Raw genomic sequence first — 22475 nt, forward strand, 5'->3', positions numbered from 1 at the left:
AGGCTAGGAAAAATCCTCCTGACTGATGGACAATGACAATCCCAAATGGAACAAATGAAATTTGCTTACCTACTCACAGCCCTCTGGATAAGTTGATGATCGGCAACAAAATACATGAGCATACTGATCAACTGGTGTGTCTATTCTGATGCTGACAATGAAAACCAGTCTCCCACCTCAGTATCCTTGAAATCACGACCAAATGGAAAAAGAAATGTTACTTGGCTGAATTCCTCCTCTCTCTGCTAGTTGCACTCTATAATGCACTTTGTGAGGAGTGCATGTGACTGATGCAGTACAAGTTCTGCTTGCACTGAAGTATGGGATACAACTGTAGTTCTTTGACATTTACAGTGAAACAGAGGGGGAAGACCAGCTTTCATTTGTGACAACAGTCTGAGGTTTCATGTTCTCTATGTATATAAAATCTCCCCACTGTATTTTCCACTGAATGCATCCGATGAAGTGAGCTGTAGCTCACGAAAGCTTATGCTCAAATAAATTTGTTAGTCTCTAAGGTGCCACAAGTACTCCTTTTCTTTTTGCGGATACAGACTAACACGGCAGCTACTCTGAAACCTGTCTTTGGCTAAGTTAATTTTTAAAAGGTTTTTACCAGACCAGTTTCTAGCCCTGCACTACAGCTGTTTTTGGGTCACTGTAATGCAAATCAGCCTCAAAGCCAGCTACCAGAGATTTCCCACAGTCATCCCCAGTTCTGAGAAGGAGAAGGTACATTTGCCATCCACTTTTACTTACAATTTTCTTGACCATTTAATTGAGGGAAGTCCTAAAACAAATATCATATTCACCTAAATTCCAACTTACTTATTTTGTAATTAAAGCCATGCTATCGATAGGAAGACATGTATGTAGGTTTGTTTGGGACCTGCTTTCAGGTAAGTGCACTTTGGGGGAGGAAGAATGTGCCATGTGTCTGTTTTTTACCCTGTGGCTAACTGAGAATAGTGGAGGGCGGGAGGTTTCCCTAGCCTATCCTCCCCTTTAAAAAGGACATTGTCAAGATGTATAAAACTTAGACTGATTTTGCCATAAAACTTTTGGAATATAATTCCATGGAGTATGCTTTCAACTATGACATACCCTACTTTTCTTACATTGTCTTTGTTAAATTTATTAACAGCCACCTTCTATAGCATTCAAATGCACTAAACAAACAGACATATTCTCAAAATTCAGCATGCTCTGAAAAGTAAAATAGTCCACGTTACAGTGGCTGTCACTCTAGAATTGGAACGGAACATCTTAAATCAGTAGAGAAAAGTGATAAACCAGGACTAAAAGCATACAGATAAGATGTAAATGGGCAACTCCATCAGCAGGCCAGGATGAATGGTTTTAAATCAAAAGCACAGTTTATAAAGCTACTACATCCAATATAAATATGGGCAAAATTGTTAAAATACAGATTAGTATTACACCTGGTCTCATATGAGAACATGACATACTTCACAGAAGAGAAACCAAGAAAGCTCATCGCATTTGTTTTTTCTTTTGCTCAATGTTTTTCAAAACATATTCTGTGCTCCATTTTTATATATAAAATGGCAACCATATCTTAAAACATGCAAGGTTCAATTATCCCTCCAGATATCACATTACACATGCATAAAAATTCAGTTTACAAGGTACTCGACAATACACACCCATATATTTGTAGGCAGGATTTAGCTCTTGGTACAAAACTTGCTCAACCACTGAAATAATACAGAATTAGCGAAGCATCCTGTTTCTTTACAAATAACAATGCAGACATCCTAAATTACTAACTGAAAAATAATGATAAACATAAGGTACACAGCACAGTTAGAGGAAATTGAGCCATACTTGGTATTAGTAAGCCGTTTTAGACTGCTATAAAAGAGTGATAGAGTTGTCTTATGTATTTAGTCATTTACTTTTTCTCATACTATATGAGAGGGTGTTGGATCAGACAGTAATTCTTGTATTGGGGAACATGGACCACTGGTAGTCTGCAGAGAACTGGTAAATATTTGCTCCACCTCATTCTACAAATTTCAAGGCTCTTCACTGTAGAAAAAAAAATGAGAGTGTGGGCATCTAGAAAAACAGGCTGAATCCCCTCCTTTCCAGCTATCTCCATATAGAGGGGAAAGAAATAGGAGTAAAGGCAACAGATACAAATACATAAATATTTTCCTAATACTACTTTATCATGTAAGCAATTGCTACAGTTGTCATAGGACATTGTGTGAATTGGTTGGAATGTCATATTTATAATCACAATGGGAAGCAATCCACGTAATCACAAATGGGAAAGGATACAGTTCATAAGACCCTCCGCTATCAAGATGAGTGTTACACTATAAAAAGAGTTTGAGATCCCCTCGGTTAGAAAATGCCACACACAAGAGAGATCAATTGTGAGACTTATGGGTAATTTGACAATGAATAACTGGAACTGTAGATTTATCTTGAGTTATTTTCAAACACTCAAATATTGATATGCATTAAGATATTTGCAATATTTTTTAAATAAAATGGTATGTCAGAAGCCTGCTGAAATTCCTTTGAGCTATGGTAGTTATTGTACAGCTCTGCTGACATCAGAAAAAATATAGAAAATAAGAAATGCTCTTAAAAAGCACCTTAAAAATTATTATAGAAAGAAGTTTACCTGAAAGAAAAAAGAGCTCAAGTCTTGTTAAAACAAAAACCAAACAAATATAAGCAGATAAAATAAGACTCCCTTGATAGTGCCATCTGCTTGGGAAAGCTTAAGTTTCTTAAGAGTACTGAGTAAGGGCTGGCAATATACGTAAACCTTTAGTTTTTCTGAAAAATGAAAATGATCAAGCACCTTTACACATATATAGAAACTCCGAGTTAAATACATGCTTTTATACTCCCACACTACTTCAAGGAGAAAGCCTTCCCTGCTGGAAGATTCAAATTATACCAAATTTGTGAAAACATTTAATCATATCCTCACTGCCCCAGGGATGTCTGCTAACTATGAGTAATAAAAAGCAAAGTCTATTGTATTACTAGGTCACTAGTGCAAAACCAAACTCAAGTCAATAGTTGATTACCTCTGACTATTCAGTGGCTCAAATGAAATGAGTTTCACGGTCTCACTCCAGTCCTCAGTGCATAAGCAATGACATCAAAATACCTTCACAAAATAACCTCACAATTGGGACTGTTGGCCCCACTGGCAATTTCAGGAGACAGGCAAATCTTTGAATGAGGATACAGACTCAATTATATGTTCACCTCTAGAGGTGGTCCCTTCATGTCAGGATGGATTTTCATGGGAACAGCACTCAGAGAAATTTATTAACACTGACAAAATCATGATTACTGAAGTCACTGAAGGTGCACCCATTTTCACTACCAAACATCTGACCTATTGATCACAGATATTTCAGGTTCCCTTTATACAGGAAGCACATTTCACTCTTTCTTTCACTGCATAAAAGATTGCAACAAGTATCAGACATCACAGAAGTTACCAAATCATAAGCTCCAATTCTGCAAAGTGATCTACATGTTAAGTATCCATATGGTCAGATCTCTTGCATGATTAGGCTAATGTGAGTAAATACAACAAAATACCAATATATTCTCTCAGACACTATTAAGAGACTTGCATGTTAGGTAGCACCGTTTATTTGCCCACCACAGTGGACATTTCCCAAATAAAACTTAAAAAAAAAATCCACTTACAAGGCAACTAAAAACAGCACATTTGTAAAAAGCAGCGAGTATCACATCTCAGGATAGAGCAGAACCAACTCTTCTCCAAGGCAATTTAGTACAACTCCACTGAAGTCAACAGAGTTGAAAGAGCTGTATTACAAAACATTTGAATTTGGCCCCCTAGTTTAGAGAAACCCAGATAACTTGGAACTATACATATCTAATGCAGTCTTCTTTCAAAGACAGAGCTTGTCAGTCCTTTGTTAGGGAAGGAACAGATAATTAAACAGACCGCGTCATCTTCGGACATAAAAAGCTTGCATGTGGATGTTGTTTACTTAATACACTATTTATCTCAAAACAAAACTGAATCAAAAGCAAATGAACTGAACATTTTTCCCATCTGAAGGGAAATTTTCTAGGTGTAGCTATGAAATATTTATACACTGCATAAGAGCCAATGAATCAAACACCATGTAACATATTTTTTTAATTTAACAGCTCTAATACTTTTGTAATCAAAGTTCAGTCTTATCATGGCACTAGTCCTTTAATTAGATTGTATATACACAACTGACAATTGAGTGTATTCTGGCTGTTTAGTGTTCACGTTTCTGATGGGCCAGAGTATATCCCAGAGTCTGTAGTGTCACAGTCCATTGTATTCCTATCATCCAGTTGAATGGCAGAATCTCTGTCCCAGTAAACAGTTTCAGAGTAGCAGCTGTGTTAGTCTGTATTCGCAAAAAAGAAAAGGAGTACTTGTGGCACCTTAGAGACTAACAAATTTATTTGAGCATAAGCTTTCGTGAGCTACAGCTCACTTCATCAGTAAAGACACTCCTTGATGCTATGGCACAATTAAAGCATAGCAGGAAAAGGAATTGCAGCATGATTAAGGGTTTTTTTAAATTGCAAGTAGTGATGCTCAGCTTGGATACTGTCAGAAACTGTGAGGAGATGGTCAGCCTAGTTTTCAGAGCTGGAGCAGTCAGGCCTAATGGTCAGAGCTGGAATCAGGAGTCCAGGGCAGGGTTGGAGTGAGACTAGAGTACAACTAGGAGCAGGTTAGCGGCAAGAGCCGGGCTGGAGCCAGAGCAAGGCTGGAATTGGCTATGGGTTGGGGAGTCTGTTGCCACTGTCAGGCAGGAGTGAGTTCCAAGCCCTGGAGTGACACTTAGCAGACTGAGCTGCTGTTCCTCCCATAAGGCTTCTACACCTGCTCTGGGAATCACCAGTCCAGTTCCTGGCTTGTGGATTGGCTGGAGCTTAAAACAGGCGTGACTCATCACCAGACTCAGAAAGAGAGGGGAAACATTTTATGAGTCATCTTAAAGAAAATACCTTTAAATTTTCAAGTATTTAACTGTAAGGCCACTTCCATGAACAAAACACTTCTATCAGACTTGTCATTATGGGAAAAATGTTTATACTTGTGTGCTTAAGGACAGGCACCTGCAGTGATACAAGGCACCTATACAAGTAACCTGATTTCTCTTGAGGCCAATAGGAGTTGTGGGCTCTCAGCACTTTGAAAGTTAGCTCATGATTCTAGTTTGGTCTACAGAGGAACACATGACCCATAAGAAAATATCAAACACTACTCCTAAGCGAATTCTGCACCGCTGCGCACATGCAGAATTCAGGTCCCATGCAAAATTCTTTTTCTCTGAAGAAAATACATTCTGCTGGAGAGGTGCTGCAGTTACACCTTTCACCCACCAGGGGTTGCTGTGGCACCAGAACAGAGGGCAGTCACTCCTGGTGGGGAGAGGGAGGAGAAGCTGCGTTCCTCACAGCACTCTGTCCGTGGGGCCAGGTGAGGAGGCACAGGAAACTGGGGGGGACAGACAATATGGGGTTGCTGGGGGTCATAGACTGGGGTTCAGACTGAGGTGGGTGCTAAATGGGCATGGGGGTGCAGGGCCACATGGGGATAAGAGGGAGGGGGTGGGTTAGGGTTACCACCTGGCCAGTATTTGACCAGCCTGGCCAGTTTTTTGTATGGATTTGCAGTTTACGCAAAAATAATTTAATCTGCCCGGGGAACGGGGAGGGAGGGGTTTATGTGGGTCTAAAGATCTGCATTATCATCACAATACACTGGGATACCTAATGTTAAAAGTTTCTGTGTCCAGCCAAAGATGCTGCAGTGTTCCCACTTCCACAGTTTAAGTGATAACAGATCAAAATTATTCAAAATACAGCAGCGGTCTGTCCACCAACACGCACATGTGTGAAAGTGAGTATGAGTCATGTGAGAGTGAGGAAAAGTAGAAGATATCTTATGGAAGGTAAGGGCAATGGTGCAAGTGATCTACTACACCCCCACCCAAAAGCATGCATAAGAAACTTCACATTCAGTGACAACTGGCTAAATGAAATAGACTACACAGACTGGCTGATAATATGTGCTGATAAAATGAATTGTGTTATCAATGATGTTGTCAATCTTATCTGTATGTGCTCTCTCTCTCTCTCTCTCTCTAGATACTATAAGTGGCTGTTGAAGGGAGGAGTGGGTTGTGGAGTTGCCTTGTGGTTGGAGCTGCGGCAGGCTTGTGGGGGAGCAGGTGCCAGGTTTTTTACATTTCAAAGGTGGTAACCCTACTGGGAGTACAGGGATACAAGGGACAGCATGGGAGGGGGTGGCTGAGTAGAGGTGCAGAGACACATGGGGATTGAGGGTGACTGAGTGAAGGAGCAGGGCCATATGGGAACGGGATCAGGGGATGGCAGCTAAGTCAGGGTGCAAGAATATATGGGGATGGGGAGTGCAGAGATATAGGGGCAGATATGCCTGACTGAATGAAAGAGACTAGGATCAGACAGAATTTGCATGGGAGAAGCTCCCCAAATCCCTAACAATCTCCTCCCTGGAAAAAAACCTGTTCCATACTTCTCCCACCTATACCCAACAACCCTACAGTTTCACTCCCAGGCTTCTTCCCAGCAATTACTTTCCTCTCACTCCGATTATCTGTTATCTCTGACTCCCCCAAGCCTTTGCTCTGCTTCTGAGATGTGAAGGAAATACATTTCTGGATTTTAGTTTAAATGAATTATTACTCCAAGTTCTGTATTAATATGCCTAATAAAGAATCTGTCAAAAACATTTCCTGAAACTTTTATGTTGACTGTATTTTTCAGACATACTTGCTGATAGGTATTCTGAAATAAATTACCAAAATAGTTGAAACTGGCATGATTATATTGTATTATTTTGACAAATAAAATATTGTGCGCAGAATATTTTAGCCCAGAATTCCTCCAGGAGTAAAACACTTTGTCCAGTGCTGCCAAATTATTGATCTCTTTTATAATTCCAGGAAAAGCTCCAGTTGGTCTCTAAGAGCATTTCTGCTCATTTTGCTGCTTCTCAGGAATGGCCTGAATGAAATGGTGATTCAGCAACCTTTAATGGAGTTTTGGCTTAAGCAGACATTGCTATTTATAACAACAATTATAAAAAACCTTTCTAGTTAGCTTATTTTCTGTAACTACCCCACTTCTTGATATCAAGTCTTTGTCAAGGTTAACGCAAAAAGAATATACAACTAAGAATTAGCTCCATATAATTTATCACCTCGCAACGTCTATTAAGTTAGAGAGTCAAACAATTTGAAAATTTTTGTTCTGAAAAGACACTCACTATGTACCTACGATCGGAAAGAGGGAATGCTACAGAAGCCGCTACAATACAACTTTAGCTCCTAAAACCTGAGCTCAACTTCCCTACGTTTGTTTCCATTGCTTGTTGCTTCTACCACCTGTACCTCAGAAAATGAAGAATACAATAGCCCTCCTTCCTATAAACACAGAAAATTTTGTGAAAACACAAAAGAGCATGTTTACATTCTATAAAAACTGAACTTGTGACTGAAAAATCTTATTATGCTTTATAAAGTATTTAAGTATTATAGAAAATGTCCTACTGATTTCTTTCGGGAAGGGATTTCTTTTCTAAAGGGAAAGTATTGTAGTAATCATTATCCAAGGAAGATTAAATCTAAATGGGGAATATAACAAGTTTCCTAATTTGAAATATTTTGTCAAATGGAAACAAAAGAGCTTTGTCTGCCCTTACCCGGTGCTTGAATATGAACAGAGGACAGAGAGTGATCTTCTCAGAAGTTGGCTTTTCAAAAAATCTTTAGCAGAGCTGCTGAAAGATAACTAGAACTTAAATGGAAGCATTCTGTTCTTTACACCTACTCAGAAGACAATTTTTTAGACAACACAACTTACACTCTACTTTCCACTTCTTAAAGGATTTTTGACAGTGGCACCACAAAGCCACTGGAAGACACAGATATTGTGATTTTACTTTCATTTGCTACCCAATTCAAAGTTACTTAATTTTCAAATAAAGCTAACACACAGCATATGAAGTCAATAAACGTGTACTCAAGCACCCCAAAGAAAAATAAGTCAGAAAGTTCTGACTCTTTCAAAGCCCAGATGCTGGCCCTTCAAGCTGCGTTACAAGCACCATCTTGCTTATGCTATGCTGAAAAGATCACTGCTTTGCTAGCAGAGCAAAATGGATCGCTACAGAATTTAATTTCTGAGAGTACAGAGCAATTAAATGCTAAAATAGACAAGGTATGGGAAGCTCTCTCATCTGTAAAGAGTAAATTAAAAACTATGTCAGTTAAAATAATTTAGACAGACAGATGGAAGATTGGAGGGCCGAATGCAAACAGCACAATCTATGCTGAAAACATGTTTAAAAGCAAATGATGATTCAAGGTATCCAGAAAATTTATTAAGAATTGTGATGTATTTGAAAGGAGAATTTAATGTTTAAAAAATTCTTCCACATGTCAGGAAAACTGGAGTTCAAGGCATAGTGACTGGAAAAGGAAGGTAAGAAAGTCATGAAAATGTTAGAACAATAGCTATATTTGGACCCATATATAGCTGAATGTATATAAACTGATGAATGATTAAATAGGAAGTTTCAGAGTAGCAGCCATGTTAGTCTGTATCCGAAAAAAAAGAACAGGAGTATTTGTGGCGCCTTAGAGACTAACAAATTTATTTCAGCATAAGCTTTTGTAGGCTATAGCCCACTTCATCGGATGCATAGAATGGAACATAGAATAAGAAGATATATCTATACATACAGAGAACATGAAAAAGTGGAGTAAGAGGCTAATTATTTAACTCCACTTTTTCATGTTCTCTGTATGTGTATTTATCTATATTCTTATTATATGTTCCATTCTATGCATCCAATGAGGTGGGCGGTAGCCCACGAAAGCTTTTGCTCAAATAAATTTGTTAGTCTCTAAGGTGCCACAAGTCCTTCTGTTCTTTTTTTAAATAGGAAGTACTGTACCATATTTATTACCTAACAAACGACAGAGGATGTTTTCTGTAACTGGAAACAAAATGAAAAGTGGTACCACAGGCTGCTTTTCTTCTTTTTTAAAAAAATTCCAATTGGAGTTTAGGAAATCACTCAGATAAGAAGAGATTTATTGAAACAGACCTTTTAGATGAAAAAGATATTTGCAAATTTGTTCCACAGGACCAAGTGTTTCTCTTAATAGACCTGTCTTCTACCTCCATGATCCTTGGAAATCTCCAATGGGAAAATTAGATGGAAAGTTCCAGACAAAAAGACTGAAATGCATTGGTAGTACAGTATAATCTTAGCTATGCCATTGCTGCAATCAAGCTGTTTGGTGTAATTAAGTTCCACCATGTGAGCTACTATACTCAGAAAATTCTGACATACTATCCTTAAAAGCTTTCCTGTACAAAACTGTCCAGAGACAACATATTCTGAACAAATAGTTTTGACATACGATGAACTGATATCTTTTCTAACAGCATAACAGCTACTTTCTTGGGCTCCCTCAAATACATCTTGCTTTTGCTTTGTTTGCATTGCTTTTTTCTGTGTTTTCTGTCTAGTTTACATGCTAACTCAAATAATACCTCTCTGACATTACTGAAAGGACTAGCCGACTAAAGAAAACTAAGAAATCACATTTGTTTTAACAACTCATCAACAGACTTAGATGAGACAAACTGAAGTATCTGCCTCTAGGTAAGGCTATCTTGATGCTTATCAAGGGCACTAGAGGAAAAAGTCACAAGAAAATTGGACAAATTTAGTAAGCTGGGCAAGACTATTAAGCACTTTGATACTCTCACTTTCAATCAGAGCTCCCAGGTGCTCAAGCCTAACTTTAGATATTCATTTTTGAAAATCTTTGTTACAGTCTGTTTTGAACTGTTATAGAATCACAGAACAGTAGAGTTGGAAGGGATCTCAAGAGGTTATCTAGACTGTCCTCCCACACTGAGGAAGCATCAATTATAGCTAGACCATTCTTGACAGATGTTTGTCTAACCTGTTCTTAAAAACATCAAATGATGAAGATTCCACAACTGCCCTAGGTAATCTAACATCCAACCTAAATCTCTTTTGCTGTCTAATAAGCCATTGTTTTTTGTCCCACCCTTGGTGGACATGGAGAACAATTGATCACCGCCCTCTTTACAACAACCTTTTACATATATGAGGACTGCTATAAGGTACCCCCTCAATCATCTCTTCCCTAGATTAAACATGTCCAGTTCTTTCAATCTTTCCTCACAGGTCATGTTTTATAAACCTGTCATCATTTTTGTTGCTTTCCTCTGGACTCTCTCCAATTCATTCACATCTTTCTTAAAGTATGTCGCCCAAAACTAGACACAGTACTCCAGCTCAGACCTTACCAGTGCTGAGCAGAACAATTAACTGCCATGTTTTACATAGGACTCTCCAGTTAATATAAACCAGAATGGTATCTGCCTTTTCACAACAGTATCATATTGTTGAGTCATATTCAGTTTGTGATCCATTATAACTCCCAGATCCTTTCCTCCAGTACTGCTGCCTATCTAGTTATTAGCCATTTTGCATTTGAGCATATGACTTTACCTTCCTAAGTATAGTATTTTGCACTTGTCTTTATTGAATTTCATCTTGCTGATTTCACACCAATTCTCCAATTTATCAAGATTGTTTTGAATTCTAATCCTGTCCTCCGAAGTGCTTGCAACCCCTCCTAGTTTGGTGTCATCTGCAAATTTTATAAGTACACTCTCCACTCCATCATCCAAGTCATTACTGAAAATATTGACTAGTACCAGATGCAGGACAGATCCTTGCAGAACCTCACTAGAAACACCCACCCAGTTTGACACTGAGCAATTCATAACTTCTCTTTGAATATGGTCTTTCATCCAGTTATGCACCCACCTTATAATAATTTCATCTAGACCATATTTCCCTTGTTTGTTTAAGAGAACGGTATGTGGAACTGAGTCAAAAGCCTTCATAAAATCCAGATATATCATAGCTACTTCTTCCTCCTGTCCAGTAGGCTAGTTACCCTCTCAAAGAAGAAAATTAGATTGGTTTGACATGATTTATTTTGACAAATCCCTGTTGGCTATTACTTAGCACCTTATTATCCTCTAGGTTTGAACAAATTGGTTGTTTAAGAATTTGTTCCAGAATCTTTTCAGATATAGAAGTTTGGATGATTGGTCTATAAGTCCCCAAGCTTTCTTCTCCCCCCCTCCCCCATTTTAAATACAGGTACTATGTTTAGTCCTTCTCTAGTCCTCATCCATTCTCCAGGAGTTCTCAAGGATAATTACTAACAGTTCCAAGATTGCTTCATCTAGTTCCTTATATAACCTAGGATGAATTTCATCAGGTCCTGCCAACCTGAATACACCAAATTTATCTAAATGTTCTTTAATCTATTCTGTCACTGTTTTATCCTGAGATCTTTCCCCCTAGTTGTTAATGTTGTGCTAAGCATCTGATCACATGTAACCTTTTTAGTGAAGACTGAAGCAAAAACATCATTAAACACTTCAGCCTTCATTGTGTCATCCATTATTTGCTCTCCTGCCCCACTAAGTAATGAACCTACACCTTCCCTCATCTTTCTCTTACTTCTAATGTATTTATAGAACCTCTTCTTTTTTACTTTTATGTCCCTAGCTAGTTTTAACTCATTTTGTGCCTTAGCCTTTCTGATATTCTCCCTATATGCATATGCTATTCTTATGTACTCATCCTTAGCGATCTATTCTCATTTCCACTTTTTATACAATTACTTTTTGATTTTCAGGTAATTAAAGAGATCCTGAGGGAGCCATATTGGTCTCTTACCATTCTTCCTAACTTTCCTCTGCACTGGGATTCTTTGCTGTTGTGAACATAAGAACCACTATACTGGATCAGACCAAAGGTCCATCTAACCCAGTATCCTGTCTTCCAACAGTGGCCAATGCCAGGTGCCCCAGAGGGAACAAACAGAACAGGTAATCATCGAGTGATCCATCCCCCGTCGCCCATTCCCAGTTTCTGGCAAACAGAGGCTAGGGACACCATCCCTGCCCATCCTGGCTAATAGCCATTGATGGACCTATCCTCCATGAATTTATCTAGTTCTTTTTTGAACCTTGTTATAGTCTTGGCCTTCACAACATTCTCTGGCAAGGAGTTCCACAGGTTGACTGTGCATTGTGTGAAGAAATACTTCCTTTTATTTGTTTTAAACCTGTAGCCTATTAATTTCATTTGGTGGCCCCTAGTTCTTGTGTTATGAGAAGGAGTAAATAACACTTCCTTATTTACTTTCTCCACACCAGTCATGATTTTATAGACCTCTATCTTGTACAGATGTCTATTATCCCCCAGACTCCCACCACCCACAGCCATCCTGATTTTGCACACTTGTTATCTGGTTACCCAGTAGTACCTGTACTGTAGATATGACCTAAGAACTTGTTGGACAATAAGTATCCTGCTGTATTGTTTTTCCAACAGATATCTGGGTTGTTAAAGTCCCCCACAACACCAGCTCCCTGTGCTTTGGATAGCTCCACTATTTGTTCTAAAAATGTTCATCCATCTCCTTCTCCTTATTTTGTGGCCTATAGCAGGCCCCTACCAGGACATCACCCATTTCCCACCCCCCTTTTTTTATTTTTGCCCTGAGACTTTCAATAGCAATACTTTATAATGTGAAGGATCTTGTGAAGTGGGCAAGAGTATTTTTTTCCAGTTTAAAAAGGGCAAAGGTACAGATTATCAGAAGTAATTTTGATACTTTTCTACAGCCTGTCTCTTTCACTCCTTCCAGGGGAGCATGCTGGAGGTTGTGCCATAGGGGACACAGAGTTTATGCCAGAGACAACATTTTGGAATATATAGGATATTCACCTTGGAGTGGGCAATTTTACTTATTTCTCAGCAACCCAGTCCTATATTTCTTCTTTCTTCCAGTTATTGGGTAAAATTAAGGCCTAGATTAAATGCAACCATATAGAATCACGATTATGACTGGCCGTAATTTCCAGGGGTTTAACCACATTAATTTTGTTATATAGTGAATTCAATACCTTGTCATCAACCATGAAATGGAGACTTTCTAGTACACTCTATGCAGGAGTACCCCATTAACTGTGATGGGAAAACTTTGAAGTGGTTAAACAAGGCAAATGTATAAACAGCAGCAACCTACCAAAAGAAAGTCCTTAGCTAAAGAAATTGGCAGACCAGGTAGAATACATAATGTGAATGTCAAAATCAAATGACTCTGTATACACATTTTTCTTTCATATTTCTTTCATACTGTTCCTTGCAGCCAGAGGCGTTCATCTTCCTTTAATTTTACGTCTTTCGTTATTCAGGATCTAAATTGGCTTTCTCTCTTCTACCTGGCACTAAGATAAGTGACCCTGGTGATAAGGCTCAAAAACTTTTTGAAGCCTTTGAAGTTATAAAAAAATAGACTTATACCCATAACTCAACCAGGAGTGTACTTAGAGCAGCTGTGTTAAAACAAAAGGAGTACTTGTGGCACCTTAGAGACTAACAAATTTATTAGAGCATAAGCTTTCGTGAGCTACAGCTCACTTCATCGGATGCATTTGGTGGAAAAAACAGAGGAGAGATTTATATACACACACACAGAGAACATGAAACAATGGGTTTATCATACACACTGTAAGGAGAGTGATCACTTAAGATAAGCCATCACCAACAGCAGGGGGGGGAAGGAGGAAAACCTTTCATGGTGACAAGCAGGTAGGCTAATTCCAGCAGTTAACAAGAATATCAGAGGAACAGTGGGGGGTGGGGTGGGAGGGAGAAATACCATGGGGAAATAGTTTTACTTTGTGTAATGACTCATCCATTCCCAGTCTCTATTCAAGCCTAAGTTAATTGTATCCAGTTTGCAAATTAATTCCAATTCAGCAGTCTCTCGTTGGAGTCTGTTTTTGAAGCTTTTTTGTTGAAGTATAGCCACTCTTAGGTCTGTGATCGAGTGACCAGAGAGATTGAAGTGTTCTCCAACTGGTTTTTGAATGTTATAATTCTTGACGTCTGATTTGTGTCCATTCATTCTTTTACGTAGAGACTGTCCAGTTTGGCCAATGTACATGGCAGAGGGGCATTGCTGGCACATGATGGCATATGATGATATATGCCATCATGTGCCAGCAATGCCCCTCTGCCATGTACATTGGCCAAACTGGACAGTCTCTACGTAAAAGAATGAATGGACACAAATCAGACGTCAAGAATTATAACATTCAAAAACCAGTTGGAGAACACTTCAATCTCTCTGGTCACTCGATCACAGACCTAAGAGTGGCTATACTTCAACAAAAAAGCTTCAAAAACAGACTCCAACGAGAGACTGCTGAATTGGAATTAATTTGCAAACTGGATACAATTAACTTAGGCTTGAATAGAGACTGGGAATGGATGAGTCATTACACAAAGTAAAACTATTTCCCCATGGTATTTCTCCCTCCCACCCCACCCCCCACTGTTCCTCTGATATTCTTGTTAACTGCTGGAATTAGCCTACCTGCTTGTCACCATGAAAGGTTTTCCTCCTTCCCCCCCTGCTGTTGGTGATGGCTTATCTTAAGTGATCACTCTCCTTACAGTGTGTATGATAAACCCATTGTTTCATGTTCTCTGTGTGTGTGTATATAAATCTCTCCTCTGTTTTTTCCACCAAATGCATCCGATGAAATGAGCTGTAGCTCACGAAAGCTTATGCTCTAATAAATTTGTTAGTCTCTAAGGTGCCACAAGTACTCCTTTTCTTTTTGCGAATACAGACTAACACGGCTGCTACTCTGAAACCTGTGTTAAAACAGTGATGGCTTTAAGAATTTTTGTTGAAAGTTGTGTGGCAGAACATCAGGTCTTCCAACTTGATATAGATTCATACCCAGCTCTTTAGTCTAACTGAACGATGCATAGAAGAACTAAACAAATAAGGCTGGGAAAGGCTGCTGAGGTAACAAAGGCAACGTAGGAAGACAAGGCCTTGATAGACCAAGGATGAATTCCAAGAGAACTTTTGCCTTCAGTTTCCCATCATGGTAACCAAATTATTCAACTCCTTTCTCACCTCTACACTGAACTGTACTTGACAGTATCTGTGGTAGCTATCTCCTTCATACTAAAAAGGAAGAAAGGTCACCCACTCTGGAGGCCTTATACACACCCATTTCCCTTCTCAGCTATGATAATATGTTTGAAAGCGGTTAGTAAAATTGAAGGGAATTCGTTTTCCCAGCACTGAAACTCTGTTCAGACAGGTCTTGTAAAAGGCAGAAGGTTTGCTGACAGCTCTCATAGGATATGTCTACACTGCAGCTGGGAGTGTGCTTCCCAGTACAAATAGACATATGTGCACTAGCTCTGCTCAAACTAGCATGCTAGAAATAGCGGGCTGCCAGGCCTACCCAAGGGGCCAGGGCAGATTTGTACTCAGGCAGCTAGACTGAGCTGCCACCCCTACTATCCTCAACTACACTGTTATTTTTAGCATGCCACCTCAAGCAGGGCTAGCATATGTATGTTTAATCGAGCTTGGAAGCATACTCCTGACAGCAGTGTAGATGTATTCATAGAATGTTCATATGGTGTTCAATAAAATACAATTTGCAAAGTCTGAGGAATTTCATCTGAGATGCAAAAGGCCTCCGACTGTGTTGAAATATTGCAACTTTTACATTTGCTTCTTATTTTAATATAGGTCTGAACTCAACTCAAACTGTACAGGATATGGATGAAGGTGTTTTCTAACGGTATCCCTTTATGCCTCTCTGTTGAGCTGTGACACTCACCTTGGATCAAGCTATTCACCAATACGGTAATATCTCTGCCTTCTGCATATAGCACACAAGTAATGCGGAGTTACTTGAAATGTACCCACCATTGTGAAATGCAGTGCTACTTCAGCCAAGTGTGGAGTTCTGCTGCCCATTGGCTACATACTATATAGTAAGGTTAAATATCTGATATTATGGCTTTGAACATCCAATTTATTCTCTTCCCATCCCCTCACAACTTCTTTCATGTGTGTCAAGATATTGCATTAAGGATTCTAGATAGCTATCAAACGTGAGGTTTCATAAAACTGAAACATCCCCTCTATTATGGCTAAAATCAATCAAGATACGTAGTAATAAAACCTGGTGATGTCCTGGATATGGAGGGAATCTGGACACCTGCCACTACTCCTATACATCTTTCACTATCTCCCAGTTGATGTTTCTAAATGAATATCACAGGACTTCCACTAGTCTGAAAGATCTGTGGCAGTGACATGAATTGTGAATTCTCCTTACAATGCTCTGGCTTTCTAAGGGAAAAAGGGACCTTGCCCTACCTAATATACAGTTCTGTTACTGGTGCCACTTCATTGCCTCATTTGGTAATTTTATTTCTTTATTTGAATTTGCAATCTGGCAAGCACAGTTTCAATTAAACCAGTGAGCTAATTTTAATGTGAAATTCTACTGCATACTGAAATCTAAAGCTACATGCTTGGAACTGCAAGTTCAATGGACCTTGTAGTGGGATAATGTTTACAGAGGAAAGTATCCCTGATTTGGTGGCCATCTCCCAAAACCAGGACATTTGAAATTGTGTGTGTTCTGCAGGGTGCCGTATGTTTTTGGCTGCAAAACCCCAGAGCATGTGAAATTTACGTTGAAAGTATGATGTAATTATTAAGGGAGGGACAAATAAATAGGGCACAGGGAGGCTCCTGAAGATTAAGATCTGCATGAGACTATCTAGATATATGAACGCTCATGCATACAATGCTTCTGAATAGTCACACCCTTTGCATGCTCAAGTTAATGAAGAAAAAATGTATTGTGCGCATGCTCTTGTTCAAAGTTCCTTAAAGCACACATTTGTCAGTGAGGACTATGTACTGTACATAGTCTAAGTTTGTAGTATTTTAAAAAGTGGGTTTTTCATTAACCACAAAAAACATCTGAACAACTTTCTTAAAGCTTGAAAGACATTTTCCCCCTGAACTTAAGTTAAAAAAAAAAGGTCTAAATGGATTTCTTCAAAAATTCATCTCTAGACTGATAAGCATAAAAGTTTTACTCCAAAGGGTGATTTAAAAAAAAAAAAAGCTGAAAAAGCCTGAAAACAGGAGCTCATAATGAAGTTGCCCCATCAACCATAACCACACTGTCACAGGAGCAACACAATCATATTTTCTGTGCAAAGAGGCAATGCATTTAACATTTTCTCCACTGTGTATTATCTATTAGTTGTGTTCATCAGAAAGGTATGCAAAGGCTCCCTGTAATAATATGAATATGTACCAACAGATAAAAGAATCTGTCCATATCTCTCTCAGCTTAGGCCTGTCTCAGAATATTTTGGTAGAAAACTTTTTAAAACCTGGTATTTTTTTCTAGGTTTCTATGAAATTCTGTTAAAATGAAGAAATAAAAGCAATCACAAGAACACATCGCTATTTGCTATAAATTTCTAAATATCCCTTGCTGCTTCCATGGAAAAAAGAAAAGGAGTACTTGTGGCACCTTAGAGACTAACAAATTTATTAGAGCATAAGCTTTCGTGAGCTACAGCTCACCTCATCTTTTTGCGAATACAGACTAACACGGCTGCTACTCTGAAACCTGCTTCCATGGAAAATCTCTTCTTAAAAACAGATTTAATTTTTTTTCTATGTATGCACAAATTAGTTATGGATGATTGACAAAGCATTCATTCTTTTATTTGCCTTGGCTGAGACCTGATCAGTGTCCCGTTCATGTGAAGAAAGTACTTCATTTTATGTTGATTAAATATGAAATATTGTTGATAAGAGTCATATGCTCAAGTCCACAAAAGATGTGTGTTCTTAGGCTAACATTTTTTAAACCAGTTTTTCCAGCTTTTTAATTGTGAAAAACTTTTAATACAAAAATGGTTTTCTTCTCACTGAACATAATTCAATAAAAATCCCTAAGACTTAGAGCAACACGCAACATTCTCAGTTAAGAATGGTCATTTCTGCATGTCTGGCATAGTAATAATGAATTTGCAACAATTCTGCCTAACAATTTAATTTCTTTAAACATTCTCAATAAAGGAATATAATTTTGTTCACACTATAACATGATCTGTCAAAAAGAGGACGGAGACAAAGTAGAGCATATAGCAAAACCAAAGATCATAAAATGCAAATCATATGATATATTGAATACCATCTTGCAAGTGATGGGGTATCAGTACATTCTGATTTTGATGTACATGCAGTCCACTGATATTTTGGCCCAGACCTTGTGCCATTGACTTCAATTATCACAAGATCTGATCCTTTGAGAGGATAACAAATGCAAAAATGTATATCTATAAGGGTGCCAATACTATGAGACAGAAGCCTCTGAATCCTCCTTATAAAGATAAATATTTTCACTATCCATTTACAATTGTAAAGTGACAGCACAAGAAAGAGATACTATAACATAGACCCCAATTCCGTAAGGTACTTAAGCACATGAATTTAGTCTTAAAGCCTGGCTGAAGTTAGGCATGTGCTTAAATACCTGCTGAGTTGGGGCCTTTTGCCTTAAATTACCCCATAGAGAACAGTAACAGTCAGATGTTACTTCAGGTGAATGGCATGACTTAAAAATAAATCCACTCCTACAAAATTATGCACAAGTACAGTGATTTATTTTAAACTACCTAAAGATGCCTGTGTCTCTTATATAGTTGTGAATTAGATCTTGCCTACTAGTCTTGTCCAAGCAACAAGGTCTTAATCTTTTTTAAATCTCCAACAAAGAAAGTTGATTTCCCACCTTGCCAAAACCATCACAAAAATTTTCATGAAACTAAGCAACGTCACAGAAATATACACACTTTAAAATAAAAATAAAACATCAACAAAACCAAAGAGAATGGCACCTTGTTTTTCATCTGATACTGTCCTGACAATGTTAGGTAGAAAACTGCCAAAACCAGAAAAGACTTAGTGTAAAATAATTTTAGAAAACATAGCTAATCCTAGGGACATAAAAAGCATGATTTCATGAAGTGGCCCCAGACAAGCAATAGTTCTGAGTCAAGGAGTGTTAGCAGAAAAGAATTTTTTTTTTTTAAATACAATACAAGAAGATGAAAAGGAATGAGGGCAGCAAAAACACCTCCCTCTCACCCCCTGGTAATTGGAGGAGGGGGAAAGAGATTGAAGGAAAAAACAGTTACCTACCTTTCCATAACTGTTGTTCTTCAAGATGAGTTACACACGTCCATTCCGCTGTAGGTATGCGCACACCTCATGCACAGTTAGTGGAAATTTTTTCCTCCGTAGTTCCTGTTGGGGCAGTCTGAGCACCTCTGGTGCCTCGCACCATGGTATGTAGGTATAAGAGGCCATGTTGTTTCTGACCCCCCATCCCCCCGCCCTAGTTCCTTCTTACCAGAAAGACACTGATAGAGAGGGGATGGAGGGTGGGTTCTGGAATGGACATGTGCAACACATCTTCAAAACAATCTTGAAAAAGTACATAACAGTTTTTTTTCTTTTTCAAGTGATTACACACATCCAATCCACTGTAGGTGACTCACAAGCAGTTCAAACAGGTAGTGGGCTCGGAGTCTAATTGAAAAGGGATTGTAGGACCACCAGTTCAAATCTGGTACCATCTCTAGATTGGTGAGAGAAGGCATAGTGAAATGCAAATTTATGGACCGATGACCAGGTTGCCGCCCTACAAAAAACATCCAGTATAGGTGCACAAGCTAGAAAGGCCGTGGCAGTTACCAGTGACCTGATTGAGTGAGCCACCACTTTATTTGGAGGTGCAATATCATCCAACTGGTAGCATAAACCAATACAGCAAGAGATCTTCTGTGTGGATACTGGGTAGCCCTTTATTCTGAAACTAAGAGCTGAGATGAAGACCTGAAAGGCCTAGCTGTATCCAGATAAAAAGCCAAAGCTCTAACACCTACAGCATCTTTTTGCAGGACATCAAGAAACCAGATCGTGATGATTGTGAGAAAGGGTTGACAGCAATAGAGTGTGCCTTGCACCTGGAAAAGAATGTGAACCAGTCACTCCTTGATCTGCACAAGCTGGCAACTGATAAGAATGACCCTCATTTGTGTGACTTCATTGAAAACCACTTTTCTTTCCCTTTACTCAAATAAGGCTTTGGAAAGAAAGTCCATAAATGAACTGCTTGATTAATGTGCAAATCGGAAATCACGTTAGACAGGAATTTTGGGTGAGGTCGAAGGAAAACCTTGTCCCTAAATAAAATTGTATAGGGAGACTCTGACACTAAGGCTTGCAGCTCACCTACTCTCTTGATTGAGGTTCTAGCAACCAAAAAAGCCACCTTCATAGACATGTGTAACAAAACAAGTCACTAGAGATTCAAAGGGGAAGAGAGGAGACAAATCAACTGTGCCAAAACTGAATTTAAACTCCACTGTGGAACCAGGCTGTGAACCTGTGGAACAAACCCTTAAGAAATTTGACGAACACAGGGTTTGAAAAAATGGATCAGTTATCCACGGGAGGATAGAAAGCTGAGATAGTTCCAAAAGAGTCCATATGGTGGCTAAGTGCTAATAATACTGTCATTTTAGAAACAAAAGATAGTCCAAGATATGGCAAATCAGAGCCTGACCTGGGGGGATGCCTCTTTGTATGGACCAAAATGGAAAATCTCTTCCATTTAGCAAAGTAAGCAGATCTAGATAAAGGCGTCCTACTATTTAGCAGAACTTGCTGTAGCCCCTTAGAGCAAAGTCGTTCTGAGGTTGTCAGCCATGAAGCATCAATGCAGTCAGGTAGAGAGCCTGAAGGTTGGAGTGAAGGAGGCAGCTGGGTCCACGTCTTGAGAATGGCAGTGGAGGTCTGACTGACAGGACAAGCAGAGTTGAAAACCAATGTTGACAGGGACACGTGGAATCTTGCTTGACTTTGGACAAGACTGTTGCTAGGAGCAGAACTGAAGGGAAGGCATACAGCAGGCCTTTAGACCTGGGTAGGAGGAAAGCATCCATCTGTGAACCCAGGCTATGACCCTGCTGGAAACAAAAAAAGACTACATTTTTTGTTTGCTCTTGTTGCAAAATAGGTTCACTTGGGGAGCTCCCCATCACTGGAAAATGGACCTGAATACATCTGGGCAAAGATACCACTCGCAGAGACCTGCAAATTACCTATTCAGCTGGCCTGCCAGTGTGTTCTGAACTCCCAGAAGGTATGCAGCTCTCAGGTTGATGGATCTGGCAATGCAGAAATTCAAAAGAATGATCGCCTCCTGACATATCTTTGTCAGAGGGGCACCCCTTGTTTATTTGCATAGAACATAGTCACTGTATTGTCTGAGAGTACCAACAACTTCACCCCTTGATATATGTAAGGAATGCCAGGCAAGCCAAATGGATGGCCTATAGTTCCCTTATATTTATATGGAAGCTTAGATCCTGAGGAGACCAAAGGCCCTGAGTCTGAAGGGGACCTAAGTGAGCTCCTCATCCTAAATCCAATGCATCTGCGACTAGCGCGAGCGCTGATGTGGAGAGGCAAAGGGAACATTTGCAAGCTCTACCTAAAAGTCCCCGGAGGACAAGACCTGAGCAGGTTCTTGAACCACCATGCCAATATAATGACTGGCTGCTGAAAACACTAATGCTAGCCAACCCTGTAGTTCTCCGAGGCATAGCCTGGCATGCTGCACCACGTAAGTGCATGCTGCCATGTGTCCTAGAAGCCAGAGGCAAATTCCGAACCACAGTGAGAGGGTGCACCTTTAGATCTAGAGGAATGACCTGCATTGTTTGGAACTTCTGCTCAGGCAGGAAAACCCTGGCCTCTGTGGAGTCCAGGACTGCCTCAAGGAATTCTAGCCTTTGAACAGGTGTCAAGATAGATTTCTCTGTATCGATCAGGAGCCCCAGCATGTCAAAAGTGGACTGAATAGTGGCTACTCTGGAGAGTATCTGAAACCCGGACCGACCACTTGTTCAGATAGGGGAATACGTGGATTCCAATCTTCGCAGAAATGTGCTAATACAGCCATGCATTTCCTGAATATGTGAGGAGCTGCTAAGGCAGTACTGCAAATTGGTAGTAGGATCTGTTGACCATGAATATGAGAAACTTTCTGTGTGTCTGGTAAATTGCTATGTAAAAATAAGCACTCTTGAACTCAAGAGCAGCGTACCAGACCCCAAGATCTAAGGAAAGCATAATAGATGCTACAGCCAGAATTTTGTTCTCTTTAGGAATTTGTTTAGCTGCCTTAAATCTAAAATAGAGCTGAAAACCCATCTTCGGGAGTAACCGGAATAAAATCCCTTTCCTCTGAATGATGTGGGAACTTCCTGCTTGGTCCCCACAAGGAGAGTGAATCTCCTGAAGTAACATGCTCTTGTGAGAGGGGCAGGGAAGGGGGGA

The 22475-nt window shown here is 39.4% G+C and overlaps 1 protein-coding gene and 1 long non-coding RNA gene across 19 annotated transcripts in view; both read right to left on the reverse strand.

Annotated features, from left to right (window-relative positions):
• Window positions 1–22475, reverse strand: part of EHBP1 (EH domain binding protein 1) — a 320670-nt gene that overhangs the window by 180832 nt on the left and 117363 nt on the right. The window lies entirely within an intron of this gene.
• LOC122459575 lies at window positions 18732–21543 on the reverse strand. Its single transcript, XR_006280361.1, has 2 exons — window positions 20186–21543; window positions 18732–20019 (listed from the first exon to the last, which is right to left on the reverse strand). It is a non-coding gene; the product is annotated as an uncharacterized LOC122459575 (long non-coding RNA).

The sequence above is a fragment of the Dermochelys coriacea genome, chromosome 3 (genome assembly GCF_009764565.3).
Source record: "Dermochelys coriacea isolate rDerCor1 chromosome 3, rDerCor1.pri.v4, whole genome shotgun sequence".
NCBI lineage: Eukaryota > Metazoa > Chordata > Testudines > Dermochelyidae > Dermochelys > Dermochelys coriacea.